The 23,109-nt window shown below is 40.5% G+C and overlaps 1 protein-coding gene across 3 annotated transcripts in view; it reads left to right on the forward strand.

Annotated features, from left to right (window-relative positions):
* LOC129169591 (cell adhesion molecule 1-like) overlaps positions 1-23,109 on the forward strand; it is a 440,926-nt gene that overhangs the window by 152,960 nt on the left and 264,857 nt on the right. The window contains exon 2 of one of the 3 annotated variants that reach the window (XM_054756156.1): positions 13,377-13,502. The exons of the other annotated variants lie outside the window; for them this stretch is intronic. The gene's annotated coding sequence lies outside the window, so the exon portion shown is untranslated. The remainder of the gene's footprint in view (positions 1-13,376; positions 13,503-23,109) is intronic. 3 annotated transcript variants of the gene reach the window in all.

Below are 23,109 nucleotides of genomic sequence, written 5' to 3' on the forward strand. Positions count from 1 at the left end.
ATACCCTGGGGAGGCTACACCATGTATCTATGGCCTTCCAAAAATCCACAAGGAAGGGTTTCCCCTCAGACCCATTGTCTGTAGCATTGACTCTACCACGTACAATGTAGCGAAATATGTAAAAACAGTCTTATCCCCATTGGTAGGCAACACTGATCATCATATAGAGAACACAAAAGGGTTTGTGGCGAGCATCAAAGACCTCAGATTGGAGCCAGAGGAAACTTTGGTGTCTTATGATGTGACTTCACTTTTCACATCTGTCCCCACCTCAGCAGCAGTCTCGGTGGTGAGGAAGAGACTGCTCGAGGACTCAACTCTGCATCGGAGAACAAAACTTAGTGCTGACCACATCTGCCAATTACTGGAAATTTGCCTTAACACCACATATTTTCAGTTTAGAGGGAAATTCTACAGACAAATTCATGGTTGTGCTATGGGCTCACCAGTCTCACCCATAGTGGCGAATCTGTACATGGAAGAGATGGAGAAACAGGCTCTCACATCCTTCTCAGGGACAAAACCAAGGCACTGGTTTAGATACGTGGATGACACCTTTGTCATAATCAAAAAACAAGAAATTCAGTCTTTCACAGATCACATCAATGCGGTGGACACCAATATCAAATTTACTCGCGAGGACACTAAAGAAAACCAACTAGCCTTCTTAGACTGCAAGGTAATTATAGGAAAGGACAGACAGCTACTTACAGAGGTCTTTAGAAAGGCCACACACACTGACCAATACCTGCTTTTTGAATCAAACCATCCACTACAACATAAACTAGGGGTTATTAGGACCCTCCAACATAGAGCGGAACAAATACCAACTAGTGCTGAGGGAAAGAAAAAGGAGACACAACATGTCCAGAGAGCGCTCTCAACCTGTGGGTACCCACGGTGGGCTTTTAACAAATGTCAAAAGAAGAGAGTAGGGAAAGAAACCCAAAAGCCCACAGAAGCTAAAAGGAGAGGAGTGGTAGTCCCTTATGTAGCGGGGGTCTCCGAAAAACTCCAGAGGATCTTATGGCAACACAAAATTCCTACCTATTTCAAACCAGTAAATACCCTGAGACAAAAATTAGTGCATCCTAAAGACAAGGCTCCAAACCAGAAACAGAGCAATGTGGTCTATTCCATCCACTGTAAAGATGAGGAATGCAAAGAGCACTACATTGGGGAAACTAAGCAAATGCTCCAAAAAAGGCTTTATCAACATCGCAGGGACAATGCTAGTGGTCCTCAATCAGCAGTACATCTACACCTGAAAGCTACCAATCACTCTTTTCAGGACAGCGAGGTAAAGATTTTGGCCAAAGAAAACAGATGGTTTGAAAGAGGAGTAAAGGAAGCTATTTTTGTCAAACAACAGAACCCATCATTGAATCGGAATGGTGGTTTGAGGTTCAATTTGGACCCTGTGTTCAGCAGGTTACTGAGACCAAAACCCACAGCTCTTAGTCTTGCAAATGAGGTGAAGGCAGGGCCGAGCCAGAACAATAGATGCTAACAAGCCAGTATCAGAGTCGTTCATACCCAATTCAGGGAGCGACACTTCCCTTTTATCGTAGGTGTGAATAACAGGATAGGATTATACCACTGTAAAGATGAGGAATGCAGGCTTAGTGTAACGAACCAATAGGAGGAGGGTGTTGGCACACCAATTCCGCCCACTCTTACTGTATTTAAGGCCTAAGCTACCAGCACTTATTAGTTTGCTGACGAAGCTCTTCGGATGAGGAGCGAAACGTCCGACACCTTCTACACAGAAGTACAGATGACGTCTCAAGAAGCCTTTTCCTCGATGTTTTTTAATGGTTTCACATGCAGGAAAATGAAATGCAAATACTGCAAAAATCAATATAAATTATGAGTGAACGGGATAATTGGACAATTCAGTAGCGATGCTCCGATCGATTGGCCACCGATCTATTTCCATGAAAAATCATGTTCAAGAGATTCAAGAGAGTTTTATTGTCATGTGATCGACATATGCCGATAAATTCCTTATAACGGCGATGACGAAAGCTGATCACCTGTGGCTAGTACTATTGCAGCCTGCAGCCATCATCCTTTGGTGCAGTGTCGTGTCTTGGCCTGACTCACGTCTTTGACAGCGTCGTCCTCCCACTTTCCTTCAGAGTGCGCAGGCGTGCCAAGACAAAAACAATCATGTCGGCCGTGTGCAACTTAACAGCCAACACTATCTTGCGGGGTTAGCACATTAAAAAGCTTTAATTCAATACGGCATTTGAAGAAGAAGAACTTGACCAAGTATGGTGACTTTTCAAGGCTCACGGTGTGATCATCAGTTTGACGGCAGCTAACGCAGCTATGACACTCGCCCGCATGTGCGTGACAGTCTGAACGCCCAGCAAATAACCCCAAAAAGAAATTGAATTCATCGGACGAGATGACCAGCCTTTCTCAGCGGTTGGAAGACACATAATTATTATCTGTAATTATCTATTTTTTGGCTACCCCTGCAGTCAAGGGACCTTGGAATTGGCCTGGCTTTTCCCCTTTGTACGGCACCCCTTGCCAATAGCACTCATCGTAAATAAATTGAAAAATGTATAATTAATCCACGTGATCGGTATCGGACCATATCACTCCTGGATGATCGGTATTGGAATCGGAGCATCCCTACATTAAAGATTACTTCCACCTTCATTGACGACGTGATTGTTGACAAAGACGACGATGTGGCAGTGAGATCAACACGGACACCACCTTCCTGTTTTGCCATGAGTTATTTCTTGAATTCAGTAGTGCTTCTCACCTCAGGTCTCTGCTTTTCTTTTGATCACGACTGCAAAATGACCCAAAATGGGGCCAAAGAAAGTTGCAAGTGCCAGCATTTTGATAAAGAAGGTGAGAAACACGATTGAATTCAAGACATATCAAAACACTAAGGTGCTGTTTGTGTTGGTCTCGCTGCCACATCGTGTCTTTGTCAACAATCACGTCTTCAATGAAGGTAAAAGTAACCTTAAATGTTCATTTATTCCTTTCGTTCATCATGCACATGCATTCAGAATTGTTTTATGCATGTGAAACTATAATTATAAAACCATAAAAAAAATGTGTTTTGTGTTAACATTTTTCAGACATGTGTGCTAACTGTTAGTTAGCAAAGAACTACAGAGTCAACCGCTGATGACATCATAGATGGGCAACACACTGTTTCCACGTACTAGCAAGCGAATAGGCTGCTAACAAGGACGTTTCGGGATAAAAATACATGAAGAAGACAGTTGGACTCACGCAGTCAGTTAATCACACGTTAAGACGTGCGCCATATTGTACGCTAACCACAACATGTAGGCAAGCAGAGGCAAAATTTTGTCAGAAATTGTACACAAAAAACACGCTAATGAATGTCAAAGTTCCACTCTGTTCTATTGATTCCTTCATTGTTTGTATGTTTCAAGATTTGTTTTATCGTCAAACAAATATTGTTCTGTTCGAAAAGTTGTTTTGGTGGCAGCGGGGTGTCCTCTTTCAGGCGTATTAAATCATTTCCCTAATTAATTTTATTAAGTTTTAATACCCAATTAGCTAAATTTTCAGCTTTTGTGCCCATTCATCCAGAACCTTTGGACAAGAAATTATGAAGCATTTTATTTATTTATTTATTTATTTTTTACACATTATTCGGTCCTTGCCTTTTTGTACCTCAAGGACAAGCAATTTTGCTGCTAGAATGACGAGGCTGCTTTAATTCCACGGATGCTTTTGTGTTGGGCATAACAAAACACGACACAGTCTTGGCAGAACCTTGGCTTTGGATTTGTAAAAAAAAAAAAAAAAAAAAAAGTGTACTTTGGAGCACCCAAAAGCTTTGGTGATCGTAGGTTAAGGTCAGTGGCAACTCTCGAAAACATCGTAAATTGCAGAATTTTGCTCTACATTTTTGTACAAATGCCTTAACAGCAATTACTTTTTTTTTTTATATAACGGCTGAGGTCAATTCTTTTTCACTGACGTCCTTCAGTGGAAGGTAAATCTTGTAAGATCAGGGTGTATTGTGTACCTTTTCTAAAAGCGCACACGTCAACATTCAAAGTAAATCAGTCACAGGACGAAAATACACAAACTGCCCTGCAACGTTTCTGCGTTACATAACCGCGGCATTTGAAACGCATATCCTGCGTTCACCCAGTTGGCTGTCAGCTTTGGTGTCGCCGCACAGGTTCTTTTTTGAAGCGTCAACAACTGCTGCTTGTGTTTAAAGCTTTTCTCGCTTTTTTTTCCTCCCCCGTCTTCGACAACTGATTGTACTTCTTTATCTTTGCTTTGCATCCCACAGGAATTAGCCTCAGCCCACTTCTCCCTACCTCATGTTTGCCATACAGACCCTTAAAGGCACGCAACTTCTTGATATGTTTTATTAGTGTTTCATTCTTAGCGGTGTTCACATGTCGATGGCTACTTCGCTCCCTGTCTTATTCTTATTTAATCAAGTAACATTTCCTCACAGGTTAAACCAGAGGTGCCCAAAGTGCGGCCCGAGGCCCATTTGCCAAAATTTAACAAGAAAAACAACAGCAAAATTGGATAAATTGCAGTAATTTTACAAGAATATGGTCCAAATATTGAGAGAAAAAAATGAAGAAAGCAGTATTGTATTGTATTATATTATGAAGAAAAAGTAACATCATGGGCCGCACGGTGGTCTAGTGGTTAGCACGTTGGCCAATACAGGAACAGCCTGGAGATCGGGAAGACCTGGGTTCGATTCTCCCCTGGGCATTTCTGTGTGGAGTTTGCATGTTCTCCCCGTGTGTGCGTGCGTTTTCTCCGGGCACTCCGGCTTCCTCCCACATTCCCAAAAACATGCAGGTTAGGTTAATTGGCGACTCTAAATTGTCCATAGGTATGACTGTGAGTGTGAATGGTTGTTTGTCTATATGTGCCCTGTGATTGGCTGGCGACCAGTCCAGGGTGTACCCCGCCTGTCGCCCGAAGTCAGCTGGGATAGGCTCCAGCATGCCCCCGCGACCCTAATGAGGATGAAGCGGTATAGAAAATGGATGGATGGAAGTAACATCATTTTGGTAGCATAAAGTTGAAATATTAAATAGACTTTTTAATATCATAATTGTAATAATATCATTACTGTTAGGAATGGCATATTTTACACTGTTTTGGATAAGTACTGCAACATATTTGCGCTTTTTCACAATTGCGGTAACACACGATCACAAGGCCTTTCACTTGGAACAAACACACCGTGTTCTTTTAATTCTCTCTCTCACACACACACACACACACACACACACACACGGTTTCATTATGAGTGACCTTCTTGTCTCTTGGCTAAAACCAGGCCATACCAATAGACCAAGAAACAGTTAACGGGAAGTTTCCTGATCATTGGGACCGCCTGTACAGAAGGCATATGAGGAAGAGAAACTCAGTTTCACTTTAGAGACCACTCGGACCTTGCTAGACTCCTGGATGAGTAGCTGACTGTTCTCTCCAGCGCTGGCATTGCAATATCTTGTATTCACTCCAAATAGAATAAGTTGTTAAACTTGTTACTCTTTGACTGAGATAGTTATTTCACAGCTGAAGGAATTTAAGAACCCGGGTGATTCCCTAAACCCTTTAAACTCACTGACAGACTGCAACATCTTTGAGCTTGTTCACAACAGAGTGGAACATATTCCATTCCTAAGAGTATGTAACTTAGAAAAAAAAATAATATAATGTGAATTGTATGCACATTCTATTTTACAACATCAAAAAAACACACTTTTTGAAAACAGTTACAACTGGCTTCCATAGCTTATCATCCTGTTCCTAAAGGTCATAATCTATTTATGTTTGGTCTGGTGTACAGTTGTTAGCCAGTCAGTTATTTTACTGTAACGCTACGCTTCTCAAATAGTGGGGTGGGTCCCCCAGGGGCACGTGAGAGGCAGGTTTTCAAGGTAGGCAGGTCTCTTAGTGTCTTTATTCATGCTTGAGCGATGCTCGTACAATGGTTTGTACAGATAAATGAATACATATTACAGGATGTCGGTACTGTTTCAAATCGGGGGGGGGCTTGACAGAAAATAGTTGAGAACCACTGCTATAACGTAACGTAGCGGAAAGCATATCAATGCGTGACGATTATAGATAATGATAACTGGAACTGCTCGCCAGTCAACCACAGGTCCCATTCACTCACATTCACACCAATGGACGAATTATTGGATGTGGGGGGAAGCCTAAGAACCCCGCCCCCCCAAAAAAAAGACAGATTTGAACCAATCAGAAGTAATTGTTAACAAGCGATACTTTGTTTTTGCTAGCTAAAAACAGTTAATTCTGCCTGTCATGAGTTTGCATTTTGGCCACCTGCATCTCTTCCCCCGCTAATGGAAGTAGCCGCTTTCAGATCGTCATATTTAGCCATTGACGAGAAAGCAATCATGTGTGATGGAAGCTTGGGTAAATAATCGGATTGGCGGCGGTCCAGTCAGCCGACATTTACATCACAATTAGCCTAGAAGGGTCATTCCGGTGCAGCTGCTTTTGAAAGTTCTGAGGCAGGACTTCCACCAAAGTCACAAAAATATGAATAATATTTATTATCCCCAGGTGCAGAGGTGTTTTCGTCCATCGTCATTCATATCTGTTGCAAGATTGGTTGCGATTTTTGTGCTTCAGAGGCATATAATCAGGTGCCATGGTGACGTGAGCGCATGCGGAGAGCATGACATTACCCGCATCTAAAAAAACAAAACAAAACAAAAAACGCCTGTCGTTTCTGTCTCTGCTTCAGTTGTTTTTCATCAGCCTTATTGACTAGCCGCTTGCCTGTGTTGTGGAGACTCGTCCCCGATGACGCGGGGGGGTTTGTCTTTGGCCGTCTCCTCGCTCTCTCCTTGTCCTCTGCCTCCTCCTGAGGGTGGAGGCTGGGTCAAGAGAGACTGCGAGTGTGAGCGACGAGCGTATGCGGTGGGTGTGTGCTCTCCACCCCCAGCTGCCCTCTGTCGCGTCTTCAAGTGGACCACCATCAGCTCAGCCCGCCATTTGACATGATAGATAGGAGAAGATGAGGCAAGACCAAACCTCCTTCGACAAATACTCGAATTTCCTCGATTGCTGCGCTGGGCCACACGATCGGAAAGGGGTGGGAAACCCGCGGAGAGATGGCATCTAATCCCGATGACCCCTTTGTCACATCAGGGGAAATGTCCACTTGACTTTGATTTAGCTCAGTGTGGCACTCTGGGAAAGTCTTCAAACTATTGGAGCGAAGAACGTTTTCTCTTCGGTCCACCTTTGGCCTCTTTGTGATGGAAGCAGGTTCAAGTGTGGTGGATGGTGGGATAAGCACAGCCAGGAAATATGGAGGAATCCTGCTTGACGCCTGGCTGCCATATATGGAATGACCTCAATGACCTGAGCTGTCCTATTGAGCATGAACTGATGAAAGACAACCTGAACAGTCCAATTCCGATTGATTCAACGCCCTGAGGGCATCTCAAGAGTTGTCTCGATCGCGTAGCTTAGTGGGAGAAGTTGCGTGACATCAAAACACAGCAAAACATAGGACCCGTAGCGTATGACTAATGGTTGTCTTGTGGACGGATTCCCCCACCTGATCTGTGGAGCTCTGCAGTCCCTCCAAAGTCACCATGAGCCTCTTGGCTGCTCTCTTTGTTGTACCTGCAAGTTTAGGTGGACGGCCGTGTCTTGGTAGGGTTGCAGCTGTCCCATACTCTTTTCATGTACGGATGACAGATTGAACAGTCTTGAGTTTTGGGTATTGATCGCCCACTGAACTGGTTTCTCTGGTCAGTCTGAAATTCCATACGACTTTAGAGGCATTTTATTTTTTTCCAGTGTGGTCTTTTTAAACGTTGCACTGTGTTTAAAATTAGTCTGTAACTGGCAAACACTTGACTCTTTTGGCGTCTTTAGCTCAGCTATTTGTCAACACCCTTTCAAGAGGACAGAGTCTCTTTTTTGTCTGGTCTTCCTCTGCTTTTTCCGACGGGCCTCCTTTCCAAGCTGCATCACACCTCCTTCGTGACGGTCGCCATTTGGTTCCAGCAGAACTTGTCAAGAAGTCTGCGCCACCGTCGCCACACTTGTAAAGTCTATTTTTACCAGAATTGCAAGCAGAGAAGAAGAAATCAAGGACGGTGATGGTGGTCTTTGGGAAAGGTTAATCAAAGGAGGGAGCTTCACTGTCTTTTGGTGCAATAGCTGCTTCTGCAAAGTGGGTCAGACTGAGCAGCACTCACACATTATGTATATTTAATGTTCCCACTGGAATGCAATGCTTTGGAGCATGAATAATCCTTTACAGCACGGCGGGTGGGGGCACATTGTCATGACGCAATGCCATTTATTTATTATGTACTGTATTGTGTATAAAGCACATGTAACGTGTCTGGTCCGTCCCTGCACACGCCAAGGGCTGGAACCAACGTCCACCGTGTGAGCGTTGAGAGCGCAGGCCGTCTAGCTAAAAGCCCGAGCTGTCAACTTGATGTCTAGTGCGACTTTTAAGGCGTCAGGAAGTGAGGTTCACAACGTCGTCTGGCACAGACAGGCACAACATTAAATTAAAAGCACCAAATGAATACAGAGTCAGCATTGGTACGAGCCTGGTGTTTGTTTTTTAGAGAGATTCTAACATAAAATTGTGGGGCGTGTGGGTGACAGCAGCGTGCTAGCATGAATTAATTGTACACTCAAACCAGACATAATAGCGTCATCAAAGCTTACCTCAGCACTTGGGAGCAAGGATGAGGTGAAAGAAGGAAGAGGAAAACACGAGTCTGTTTGTGCAGCGTCTGGGAAAGTTAACACACGCACACAACTATGGTGCATTCAAGGACCGCCGAGCAAAGTGGGAAGGGTCGCCGCTCGCCGAAGCACAATGAAACAAAACAACATAAACATGGAAAAGTTTGGGACTTCTTTTTTGATCAAATAATCACCCTTCTTGCCAACATTGATATGCAGTTAAATACAATTTGATGTGACTATTTACATTTGGTTTTAAGTGTCTTTTTTTTCCATCTTTGCTCCTTAAAGGGATAGTTTGGATTTATTGACATGAAGTTGGATGACATCCCCATCAGCAGCGGACTGTATCAACCATTTGGTCCCACGAGTCCAGTTCTGGGTGGATTTCTGTGACGGGGAACGTAGTTCTGCTTAGTTGCGGGGTCATTTAAGTAAAGAGTTTGGCTTCTCAAAACAGTATGTGTTCAAAAGAGGAATACATTTGCTTCATACAAAATGCCTGCTCAAAAAAATCAGACCTCACAAATTTCTCAGCGTTATATTTGCCTCCCGCCATGTCCCTGCGCACTGTCGCCTCTCCATTCGTGCATATGTGATGAAGACGCTCGATCGCATCTTCTTCCGCTGTGGAACACACGTAAACAAGATGCGACCGTCTTCATCACATACGCACGAATGGAGAGGCGCTGTATTACATTGTTTTACGTTAAAAACAAATTATTAAAAACTCATTTCCAAGGTGTGGCAGATTTTATAGAGATTTTATGGAAAATGAGACTTTATCGTTGATTGCATTCATGTTTGTATTTCGGAAACTGCTTTATCACGATTGTTAAACTTTCCTCTTCGATTTGGTAACAAATTAATGTGCAAAAGTAAACAATAGCCATTGTGAGTGAACAAAAAATGTCACGCTCACATTCAACCCAGTCAAACGGATTGGTTGCCAATGTGCCGACATCAGACTGGAATAGAAGATATGTAGGATGATTATCACGTGACACTTTATCAAAATGTGACCGTGCAAAATACACGTTTTTGAGGTGGAGGGGGCAATCACTTTTTCACACAGGGCCATGTAGGTTTGGATTTTTTTTTCTCCCTTAAAAATAAAATTTCATTTCAAAACTGCATGTTGTGTTCAGTTGTTGCTGTCATTGACTAATATTTACATTTGTTTGATGATCCGAAACATTTAAGTGTGACAAAAATGCAAAAAAATAAGAAATCACAAAGCAGTCAAACACTTTTTTTCCCACCGCTGTATGCCCACACTCTTTACCGTCCGGACCGATGTTGGTCAAGGCTGTAATGGCCTCATCCTCAATATTCAACTTTGCACCTCAGTAAACGCATAGTAAAAGCATATTTTTTGTTTTTCCGCAGTATAGCCTGATGACTCTTATCTTGTCTGGACATTTCACGCCATCCTTGATTGCTCGCTAACCGCCGACGCTGCACAGTTGGTGTTGGTGTGGGTGCGTTGCCTTGCCAGTCGATAGCATGAATTATTCATAGCAGGTGGAAGGTGGTCGACATGTTTCCGCATCATCTGCAGCCTGTTGGCCGAATTAACATCAAGGAAGTGACTTGCAAAAGAAACCCCTGCTCCCCTCCCCTCTCTTGGTCTTTTTTTCTTCACCAACGGGGTCCACTCTCTTGGCGAGGGGGAAGTGATATTTAATTGGCTGGCTTCCCCGTCAGGTCTAATCAGGTGCGGTGTTCTGTCACCGTAATCCAAGGATGATTGTTTCCGTGAGAACATCCAACCTGACATTTTCATATTTGCCCCTCACTGAAGGCAATCTCATTCACCCCTCCCCCTCCGGCGTGATTGGAAGGAGACTAATCCTTTCCTGAGATCCACCTGTGATTCGAAAAGATTCAAGAGATCAACGTGCGCTAGCGAAATATGGCAGGTTATTAGCAGCCAATAGTGAAAGAGATAAAGACCAAAGATATTAGATAGACCAAACTAGCAATACAAGTTGTTTTTTTTCAACAAAATTGCTAATTTAGTTCCTCACCCATACCAAATCGACCAAAATACATAATGCTTTGCTATGAAATCAATAAATGCTGGATGTAAAATAATGATAAAAGATCATAGAAGACATTAATTTAGTACAACAAATCTGCAAACCAAGTAGAATTGACCTGAACCAATTTTGGGCCCCGACCCACAGTTTGGAGACTCCTTTCCAACACTTCAGTCATGTATTGCCATAAAATAGATAAATACTGTATGTGAACTAATGAATAAGATAGAACACATTGATTTAGTCCAGCAAACATCAGCGATTATAAAATCAAATAAAATCAGACCGCATTTGTTTCCTAACTAGCAGTTTGGAGAACTCTGCTTTAGACATTTCAGTGCATTCCCTTTAGCATTCATGGTTTTTCACTGATAAACATTGGCTTTGTAGATGTGACAAGGAAATAAACACTTACTGATTGGCACGTCAATTATCATAGTAACTTGATAATTGGTTCCTTTTCTGTGTCCAACTTACCAAAATACATTATGTATTACCATGAAATTGATAAGTACTATATGTAAAATAATGGCAAAAGTTAATTTAGTACAACAAATCTGTGATCCAAGAAGAATTGACCCTCAACTCGTTTTGGGTCCCAACCTACATTTTGGACAACCATGCTTTCAAATATTTAAATCATGTATTTCCATAAAACAGATAAATAACGTATGGAGACATTTCAATGCATTACCGTTAGCATTTTTTTTTTTTTACTGATAAACATTAACTTTGTAGATAATGTGACGTCAAGGAAATAAAGACTTACTGATTGCCATGTCGATTATCCGATAACTTGGTAATTTCAGTCCTCTTTTGTATCAAACCTAGCAAAATACATCAGGTATCGCCATGAAATCAATAAATACTGTATGTAAAATAATAAGTAATTAGGTGCAATAAATCTGCAAACCAAGAAGAATTGACCCACACTGATAAACATTAGCTTTGTAGATGATGTGACAACAAGGAAATAAACACTGATTGACATGTCGATTATCCTAAAAACTGGGTAATTTGGTTCCTCCCCCTTACCAAATTGACCAAAATACATCAGGTATTGCCATGAAATCATGAAATACTGCACGTAAAATAATGACAGAGATCAGAGAAGACATTAATTAAGGTGTAGAAAGAAACCAACCAACTGAACGAGCCAAGAATAATTGACTCTCAATTTTGGGTTTTCAGTGCTAAACATTAACGTTATGGATGATGCTTGATGTATTGATTATCCTAAAACCTCAATTCATACCCGAGGCTTTAAACCCCAGCCCCACTTTGTACGTAGTCAAAGTTTTTGCCAGAGTTTATCACAGCTAAAAAGTTTGTTAGAGTTTTTGGGAGGCCATCGCTCTTTGCTCCAGCTTTGAAGTCGTCTCCTGGCTTTGATCACCTCAGCCTCGGGGAAATCAAACGTTTTTTTTTTTTTTTTTCTGCAAATATCTCAGCCTCCCCAAGTTGGAATCCACAGAGGACGCCATCTAAGATCTCTGTCTGTAATGCTGTGCTGACGTCGGCCCCGTTTAACGTTTATTCAAGATCTTTATGGTTACATCTGACATGCAAATATGGTTTGAAGTAGGGATGGTGCTCATAATTGATTGGTGGATTAACTGATGGTTTTTGAGAAATGCGTCCCGGAGCAATTGAGCCAAATGGGAGGGTAGTAATCGGCTGCAGACAGCAGAGGCGCTGTTGCTGACACATGCATGCAGTGCAGTGACACCTCCACGCTTTTGTGTGTTCCCGCTAGCATTGAAACAGGAGTTCAGAACTATCTGACAAATTGATTGAAAATATAAGGCACACAAAAAAATCAAGAAAATTAGATTTAATTGCTTTTTAAGTGAAAACTAATGAATAAATATTGCATTGATTTAAAATGTAAACCAATATATAAAAAAAAAGTTATATTGACTAATTAATGTAAATGTTTAAATATTTAAATTACTAATAATTTAATAGAAATAAAAATCAAGAAAATTGCATTTTATTAATTTTTAAGTGTAAATAAATGAATAAGTAGTACATTTATATACTGTTAAATGTAAAATCAATATCTAAAAAGAAGAGAATTTCATAATAATAAATTAATGTAAACGTTTAAACTGCTAACAATAAAAACATCAAGAAAAACAGTACTTTTTAAATGGAAGTCAAGTGTAAACAATGTGTAGTATAAATCAATGAAACAATGTTACAGCTATTTTAAATGTAAAAAAAAAAAAACATTTAAAAGAAAAAAATGTATTTTAAAAAAAATATTAGATATTAACCACATTATTACAAAAGATATTAAAAATGCAACAACACATTGATTTGTTCTGAATTCATCCATTAAATTGTTAACATTTGTGAAACTTTTAGTACAATTAACAATTAACAACGAATAAGTATTTAATTGCCCATCCAGGTAAATGAATTGTTCATTTGTAATAAAGCCGCAAGCTCCTAGGAGCTGTTGCATAGAATTCAGTTGCTACTTTTGTTTTTACCTCTTTACGATGAATGTAATATCCTACAATGGTGATAACTTACTCACCTCCCGCCTTATTTTTCTGTGTTTTCTCCTAGGTAAGCACTTTTCCTTCCTCTGTGTTGGTAGCGGTGATGGAGGAGGATTGGCCGAGCGTGCATCCTGTTGCTGTCAGCCCTGGCGAAGGTTTCATGCGGCTAAAATGCGAGGCGAGCGTGATTAAGGTGAAGCACTGAGCCGCTGTGCCCATAACACAAATGGTCGAGTCAGCAGCAGCAGGAGCAGCGGCGGCCGCAGCAAACACAATGGAGTCCATTCTGCTCCCCCATCCCGCTTCGTTTCAGACGTTTTATTGGCGTTTAATGTAAATGCAAATGTGCGCCCCCCTCAAAGTGTTTAATAGATTCTAACAATGGGGTTCTGGCTGTCATGCTGTCTGTTTATAAGCCTATGTTTGGTCACAACATTAGGTACAGGGAAAAGCAACACAAGCATAGCTATTTTATGCTGAAGTGCTAATGTTACACTCACATTTTAACAGCAACATCATGCTAGGTTAGCCTATTGACTGAAGAAAAACAACATAACTGAGATTACACTTCCCAAACTGCAAAACCTCAACGTGCGTCACAAGTCTTAAATCCATCAAGCTCTGAAGACAAGGAATTTTGCTAGCTCACAGCTAAAGCACAGTTGGAACCTCTAACGTCAAATACCGCTGAGGGGGTACAGTTTGTAATTCATCCAAAATTTTTAAATCGGTACTTCAGCTCCCCATCACGTGTGAAGTCTAACGTTAGCAACACTAGCATAGCTGCAGTATGTGATGCTAAAGTGCTAACATTATGCTCACATTTGAACAGCGACATGCTAGGTTAGCCTGTTCCCTCAAGGAAAACAAAATGATCAAACTTACAGTTCCCACATCTGTAGCTGACAATAGTTGGCAGAGCTTTATTTTAAGATGTGTAGCGAAGCCTGCTTCCCCCCCCCCCCCCCCCCCCCCCCCCCCAGAGGTCTCGTCTGTGAAGCGGTTGGCGTATTTGTGTAGTACTTCACTACTTACTGAGAGATATCAATCATGTTGTGGTTGCCCAATTTAGCTACGTGGCTTCTTCAGGCAGCAGATGCCTCGGCGCGTCAAGTGCTTTCTCTCGGAAGAAATATGCAGCGTCATATTTGATGTATCCTTGGCGGGGGTGGAGCTAATTAGCTTAAGTACACTATACATCATTGTGCTGCACAACGGTGTGTCTTTCCATTCCCAGGTTAGCGTTTGGGGGAAAGAAAAAGAAAAAAAAAAAGTTGGCGACTTTGCATATTTGTCATCCGTGAGCACGGCACAGAAAACTGCACTTGCCTTCTTTTCATTAGTGGAGCAAATACGCAGCGCAGCTTTCGTCGGGACCACTCCAACTAAATCACCCACTGCCCTTGTAGCCGTGGCCAGGTCAAAAAGTGCACGATAGACGTTTTAAAGAAATGGCCGTCAGCGGGCTAATCTGCCTGCGCCGAGCAGCCATAAGCCATTTTTTCCACTTGTAAATATCATATTTAAGGCAGATTGTTTTGATTTTTTTATGTTTTCCGCTGTTTTATTTTTTTTTTACACTTTTCCATTGGTTCACTTGCTTTTTACACTTGTAAAGTGTACATTAAAGTAGAATGTTTTGCTGTGTTTTTTTTTTGTTGTTGTTGTTTACTTTTTCCATTGGTTCACTTATTTTTACACTCGTAAAGTCAAAGTTCATGTGGAACGTTTTGCTGATTGTTTACAATTTTCAGAACTTATTTTTACACATGTAGGGTGGAGAGTAAGGTATAGTATAACAACACTAGGTATGTGTTTTTTATGTTTTTTTATTGTATTTTTTTTTTTTTTTTTTTTTTTTTTTTTACCTTTTCCAGTGGTTAGCTTATTTTCACACCTGTAAAAGTCAAAGCTAATTGGAACGTTTTGCTGTATTTTGTACGTTTTCCACTGGTTAACTTATTTTTACACTTGTAAAAAGTTAAGGTAGAACATTTTTGCTGTTTTTTTTTCACTAATTAACTTATTTTCACACTTTTGAAATTAAAACCCCATGTACAATGTTCAGCTTTTTTGTGTTTTCCACTGGTTAACTTATTTTTCCACTTCTAAATGTCATATTTAAGGCAGATCGTTTTGCTTTTTTGTGTTTTCCGCTGTTTAATTTACTTTTACACTTTTCCATTGGTTTGCTTACTTTTACACTTGTGAAGTGTACATTAAAGTAGAACGTTTTGCTATTTTTAGTTTTACTTTTTCCAATGGCTCACTTCACAAGTCCAAATTAAGGTAGTCCGTTTTGCTGATTGTTTACAGTTTTCCGAACTTATTTTTAGACGTGTAAGGTACAGTATAACAATACTAGGCATACATTTTCACTATTTTTTTATTTTATGTTTTTACCTTTTCCAGTGGTTAGCTTATTTTTACACCCGTAAAAGTCAAAAATCAAAAATTGAACGTCCCACTTTTTTTTTTTTTTACATTTTCCACTGGTTGACTTATTTTTCCACTTGTAAAAGTTAGTTAAGGTAGAAGGTTTTGCTGCATTTTTTCATTTTTCTTGGTAGAAGTGGAGATTTTCCAAAATGAATAATGACTAATTACGAAATGAGTCAAATGAAATGATTTATTGCATTGAATGAAAAGGTTTGTAGCAGGTTATGTATATTTGCAATTGTCACAAATAAGTGTACCAACACCTGAAGACATCTAACTTTATCCGTCTATTCATACGTTTTCTATCCCGCCTGTCCTCACCAGGGTCGCAGGTGTAACTTTATCCATCTGTGTATTACAAATAAATGCCTGTTGCTCATTTTTAGCAAATATTTGTTGTCGTCCGCCGCACGTGGCATCCACGACGTTGACTCTGTGCCGAGCCTCCAAGCTCCGCTACCATTTCGCTGTCGCTGCTTTGAATTCCGCACCCCACACTCCCTGAATAGATGTCTAAAGGGGAAAAAGATAAAGCATGAACTCCAAATGAACCCCTCCCTCAGTGTTCAGGCATTCTCAAAGGCAATCAAAGCTGGAGATTAGCATGGAAATAAGAAGTCATTGTGAGCAGCTGCTGATTGCATGATGAATGCCAGGATGGGAAGATCTTACACTTCCTGTCCCTCTCCGATGTGTGCCGTGTGGGAACGCCACTGTACCGTAACGAATGTTCCGTAACCTAAAGTGCGATGAGGACTATATTTACCGTTACACCCCTACCAGTGTGGTATCGTAATGATATCATCAGAAATATCATTAAGGCTTTACTCGGCTACAACAAGCGTCTCTGGAGGCAACGAGTGCTTTGCTGCAGGGTCCGGCCCACAATTGGAAGTGAAGTCGCCGCAGGCGAGAGGTTTGGGAATAGAGATGAAGGAGGACAAGCAAGATGCTTTTTTTTTTTTTTCCACGGCAATAGGATTCATGCGCTGTGTATCGTAGACTGGATGTTGTCCGTCCCCAAGGTTTGTTTCTTTATAATCCATGGGCGTGCCCACAGCTGTCATGTACAATGTGTTACCATACATGCTAGGTAACATGCTCAGTACGACTGGCTGCTGCTGCATTTTTGCTGTTTTTCAGAACTTGCTGCAAAAACACTTGTTGAAAGATCCTCTGCGTAACGGGAGCGCGTTGATGTTTTCAAGTACAAGATCCTCTGTATGACAGGAGTACTATGCTGTTCTTAAGGATCTACTGCAAATATCCTCCATATGACAGGAGTTCGCTGCTGTTTGTAAGGACCGACTGTAAAATCAAAGATCCTCTATATGACAGAAGCGCTATGCTGTTTTTAAGGACCTACTACAAAAATCAATGAACATTTGTATTACGGGAGAGCTATGCTGTTTTTAAGGAGATGATCTTTGACTGGCATTTTTTTCAGTATACGGCAAAAATGCCAGTCAAAGATCATCTAACTGACAGGAGTGTTCTACTGTTTTTTAAGGACCGACTGTAAAAATAAAACATTATTTACATGACTGCAAGAATTCTAGTCAAAGATCCACTATATGACAGGAGCGCTATGCTATGTTTAAGGACCTTTTGCAAACATGCCAGTCAAAGATCCTCTATACAGGTATATGACAGGAGTGATGTGCTAACTCATTGCAAAAATCAAAGATTATTTATCTGACACGAGAACTCTGTTGTTTTTAAGGATCTGCTGCAGAAAAGCCAGCCAAAGATCCTCTATATAACAAGAGTGATCTGTTTTTTTTTTCAGGATCCACTACAAAAATGCCAGTCAAAGATCCACTATATGACAGGAGCGCTATGCTATGTTTAAGGACCTTTTGCAAACATGCCAGTCAAAGATCCTCTATACAGGTATATGACAGGAGTGATGTGCTAACTCATTGCAAAAATCAAAGATTATTTATATGACACAAGAACTCTGTTGTTTTTAAGGATCTGCTGCAGAAATGCCAGCCAAAGATCCTCTATATAACAAGAGTGATCTGTTTTTTTTTTCAGGATCCACTACAAAAATGCCAGTCAAAGATCCTCTATATGACAGGAGCGCTATGGTATTTTTAAGGACCTTTTCCAAAAATGCCACTCAAAGATCATCTATAAGACAGGAGCATTGTGCTGCTTTTAAGGATCTATTACAACAAAAAAAAACTACCTAAAAAAACCCCACATAACTCGAATATTTTCTATGTGACAGGAGCACTCGATTAAGAACTGCTATTTTGAAAAAATTCCAGTCAAAGATCCTCTATACGACAGGGACACTGCTATTTTGAAGAACTTACTGGAAAATCAGCAGTGAAACGTAATGTGTATGAGATGAGCGCTGTGCTATTTTTAAGCATCTACTGCAAAAACGCTATTGAAAGAAATGGAAGAAACTGTGGCTTGTGGTCGCGGGGGCAGCAGAGTAATCGCGTAAAAGTCAAATGCAAGAGAAGCCAAAGGCTCCCCTGCGCGTCTCCATAAATGATTCCAACTACACGTCTCTTAAGTACGCCAAAGATGCATTCATCTGCTTTGTGTCGCCTGTGAAGATGAGTCACGTCACGCTGGAGAGCACTTCAAGTACGACGAGGAGGGGCTGCTGAATTTTCACCTTATGTCGTTAAAAAAAAGGGGGATTTGACATCCATTCAAACGCAGTTAGCGCCACTCTTGGCTGGCATTAATATCAGTTAATGGTCTGCGTTGATGTTTTAAGGGGACGGAATATTGTCCAAAACCCACAACTGTCCATCCTGTGACTATTTATTACCCATAGAGGTCGGTTAGAACTGCAATAATCACTTCCTGTGTCAAACCGTCGCTGTTACTAACCGTACAGGCATTGCTTTAAGGCAGGGGTCACCAACAACAACAACAACAACAACAACAACAACAACAAAAAATACATTTGGAAATAACTATATCAAATTTTATATAAATGCATACCAATATTGGAAATATGAGCCATTATTTTTATTAAAAAAATATACAAATCCCATAGTGTTTGCATGTATGTGTTGTTTGTTGCGAGTGCCGACCCGTCAGCCCCGACAGTCCTTGAACATGCCATTGTGCGTGTGCTAACTTTCTCCCACGCTACAAAGATAGACTACTATACTGTATTTTTACCCTTTTTCTTTCACCTCTCATTTGGTCCCAAATGCTGATACTGTGTGGGAATGCATAAAGGTAAGATTTGATGACATTATTGAGTGCTATTTGTTGGCGCACAACATAGACATAGACGCCGGATCGAGCGCTGAGCCGTACGTCAATGTCGGCGCCATATTGGATGGGTCAAGGCTGCTTACTTTCATAAAGCGCCTTTCTACAAATAAATTTAAGTTAATGGCTCTCGTTTATACATTCAGACATGCACTAATATACTGTACTTGGGAAACAGTTAGGCACCAAAAGCAATGTGATTGTTTTTGGTTTTGTACAATGTGATTGTGATTGTTTGTGGTGCCTAACTGTTTCCCAAGTGTATTAGTGCATGTGTGAATGTATAAACGAGAGGCATTAACCTAAATTTCTATGTAGAAAGGTGCTTTATCAAAGTAAGTACATTGACTTGTATTCATTTACTGTGCAGCCTTGACCCATCCAATATGGCGCCTACGTTGACCTATCTCAGCAGTGGACAAACCCACTTGACACACGGCCTTTTACCACACACATCAAACGTAATCACATTCTCTCTGAAAAACCAACTCCAGGTTCGTACTGGTGGATGGCGGATCCTTTTTGAAAAAAACGTGTGCGATTTTCGAACCTCAATGTAGCGAGGGACAACTGTGCGTGCAGTATATTCAGTGTCGGTTTGGTTACTTCTAAAATGTCGCTTTGTTGTAAAATTTGTTGTTCTAATTCAGTTAGTCGCTCTTACCGTCTCAGAATTGTAATGTGTTGCGTGATTTTAAGTGTAAAAAGAAGTCAACCCTTTGATCTCCCTCTTATATCTCGTGAAATATTGCTGCTAATTGTTTTGTTAAAGGTGAAAACACAACACGTGCAACAGCTAGCTAGTCTAGCATAGTTTAGTTTAGATTTGCCACTTCATCTGTACTAACAGTACTTTCAATACACTTTAATACAGCATTTCGTTTTTTGGACCCACTGTAGAAGCCATGGACCAGATTGCATTTTCTGTGTTGGAATAATGCCTATCGTTGCATAACACAAATGTGAATCCGCAGATAAATTTACATCCCTGCAATATTCTCCGACCCTGAGTGGTCGCAGGCCGATCCGCTCTTCTGGGTGAACTTCCACACGGTGTCAGAGGATTCTCGAGTGTTGATATTTCAACCGCCTCCCAGCCCCCAGCCTGCTGCACTGCTTATATTAGCAAGTGGCACGGGGGAGCGCAGGTTTTATTAGGATTCAGCCCACTTTCCTTGTTGCTGCGACGGAATAGATAAAGAGCTTTGGTGTAAATAAGCAGATCATGCTCCAAATAATTAACCTTTCTGGGTCTTTGACAGGCTCGGAAAGTGCGTCAAGCATGCACATGAGGTGGAAGCCACCCCTGTTTCCCACTATGCTATCGATCTGTGATGCACTGTGTGTGACATACTATATGCGAGTGTGGTGACCGGTTACCAATAGCAACCACAACATTTTGCCCAGCTTGAAGCGATGGCAGAGTGCAAAACACGACACCAAGGGTGTCCAAAGTGCAGACCAGGGGTCATTTGCAGCCCACATCTGTTTTTTTAATTGGCCCGCGGCACATTCTTAGAAAATAGATATATTTAGCAAGAAAACTAAAGAAGAAAAAAAAAACTCTGCAGTAATTTTACAAGAATCAAGCCAAAATATGAAGAGAAAAGAGTTGTAATCTAACAAGAAAAAGTCATCACTCTATGTGAATAATAGGAAACTTAATAATAGGAAAAATAATGCCATTTAAAGTTTACTTCTTTTTTTTAAAGATGAGAAAAAACAAAAAAAATGGATAAAGTTGTAATTTTAAAATTAGTTTGGAAAAGAGTTATAAAGTCATAATTACAAGAATAAAATTTACAAGAAAAAAGTTGAAATAGTTGGGAAAAAACAGCAGAAATGGGGGGGGGGAACTGTAATTTTCCAACAATAGAGTAAAATATAAAGGGAAAAAAAGTCATAATTTTATGATAATAACATTGGAATATTATTAGGAAAAATAGTATCATTTTCAATCCAATCCAATGTAATCCAATCCACTTTATTTGTATCGCACATTTTATAAACACTGTTTCCACAGTGCTGCACAGACTAGTAAAACCATCAATAATAAGTAAAAGTACAAATTAATACAGTAAAAGATCAAATGGAAACAAATACATTTAAAAGAAGAACAACAATAAAACAATAAATAAGTAAAAACAATAAAAGAAATAAATACAATAAGTAGGTAAAAAAAATAAATAAGTAAATACAATAGAATACAATTAAATTAAAAATAAAAATAAACCATTTAAAACTAAAAAAAGAATAAAAGACACAGAGGACCACACGACTCACGCCGAGTTAAAAGCCAGAGAATAAAAGTGGGTTTTAAGACGAGACTTAAAGCTTTCAATTGTGGGGGCCGTTTTTACATGAGAGGGGAGAGTGTTCCACAGCTTTGGGCCAACTACAGAAAAGGCACCGTCTCCCCTGGCCTTCAGAACGTAAATTTAAAATGTACATCATTTTAATATATCACGAGAAACACACCAAACAACAGATAAAGCTATATTTTTGTGGAATATTAGATTGGAGAAACTTTATAATCAAGAATAAAGTCAAAATATTAAGAGGAAGAAGTTGTAATATTATGAGACACAAACAAAACGTGTTGCTTTGCAAAATATCAAAGTGGCAAAATAGCATGCTTTCACTTTTCACTCTGTGGCCGTCTCTGGAAAAAGCTTGGGACACCTGTGCTCTATTCTATATCAAGATTATTACGTCTCCTATGGTGCTCTTCAAACGCAAACCGCCTGGTTCTCTAATTAGCACCGGGCTGATAAACACTGGCATTAACAGCAGCGGCTGTGTTTACAGTATCTACCTCTGCGTGCGCTTTAAAATGCTGCTTCTCAGCTGTTGATGTGAAACTCACGCGTGTTCTACCTGTTGTTTACACTCAACTCATCATCGCTATTAGTGCTGGCTGAGGAGTTTGGTCCTTTCTGCTATCACAACCTTGGTTCTGTTGCTGCTGTGTTGTGCAGTATAGGTCTCTTCTCATGACCTTTGTGCCTTAATACCCCTTGTTGAGGCCGCTCCTTATTTTATGGAATAAATGCCACAAAAAAGACACAGAAAGCTTTTAGCTTTACTTCCCACGTTCGGTGTCTAGATTTAGCTCTACGTACGTACGTGTAAGATCCATGATTCATTTTCCTGATACAGATTAAGCCTACATGAGATTCGTGTAGCTGAGCATCTTCCCACTGTTGACAGAAGTGCTGCCAACCAGAATGCAATGATTTCATTTCAAATAACAAAACAGAGTGACCTTATTTGGAAAAAGGTCTTCCTTTCCAACCCCTTCCCCCACACGCCGATGTATTCTCACATTTGGTTATCTCGCCAGCGTGGAGACGAGGGAATTAGAATGTCACGCTGTCCTCCCACGCCGTCCGCATCACCCGTTAAAGGGAGCAGGACAGGTGTCACATCCCTGACCCAGATTCACCGCTACTTCCCCCCGCTGTGCTTGCATGTACGTTCAGTTATCCACGTTTCCCATCGCTCAACACGTGCTGGCCTACTAAAATGCCACCTTGGCTTGGGGAAAACTACTGCTTGCATAAACGCACAATCCAGGCTTCATCTTGTCTTTTAGGTACTGTTAATTCATAGTGAAATGAACTCTTTATGGGGCAATGCATTATCCAAACTAATCATTTAAAACCAGGTATAGGGCTTTTCTTCCCGTTGACTTTTTCAAAAATGTATGATTTTCCTTTTATTAAAATATAATACATCACTATTTTAACACTAAAACATAATTATATGCCATTATATTTTTATTTTTTATTTTTGTTGCACTGATGTTGTATTAAAACTGTTAAAACCTTGTCCCCCAAAAACAAAACCTTCCATTTTTACATGCTATTTTTCATTTTTAATACCATTTTATGTCTATTTCTTTATATTTATTTGACCATTTTTTATGTATTTGTCATGAAACGTGGAGCTGTCGAGTGCTTGACCCCCAGGATGCAGGGACAGACGTCAGTGGTGGAAAATAAAAGTCCTTTAATAAAGCAGTTTCAGTACATGTGCAGGGTAAAACAAGGCGACAGAGGTGGGAAAAGGGCTGTGTGAAAAACATACATGGTAGTCGTAGACAGTAG

This window comes from Dunckerocampus dactyliophorus, chromosome 16 (genome assembly GCF_027744805.1).
Source record: "Dunckerocampus dactyliophorus isolate RoL2022-P2 chromosome 16, RoL_Ddac_1.1, whole genome shotgun sequence".
Classification (NCBI taxonomy): Eukaryota; Metazoa; Chordata; class Actinopteri; order Syngnathiformes; family Syngnathidae; genus Dunckerocampus; species Dunckerocampus dactyliophorus.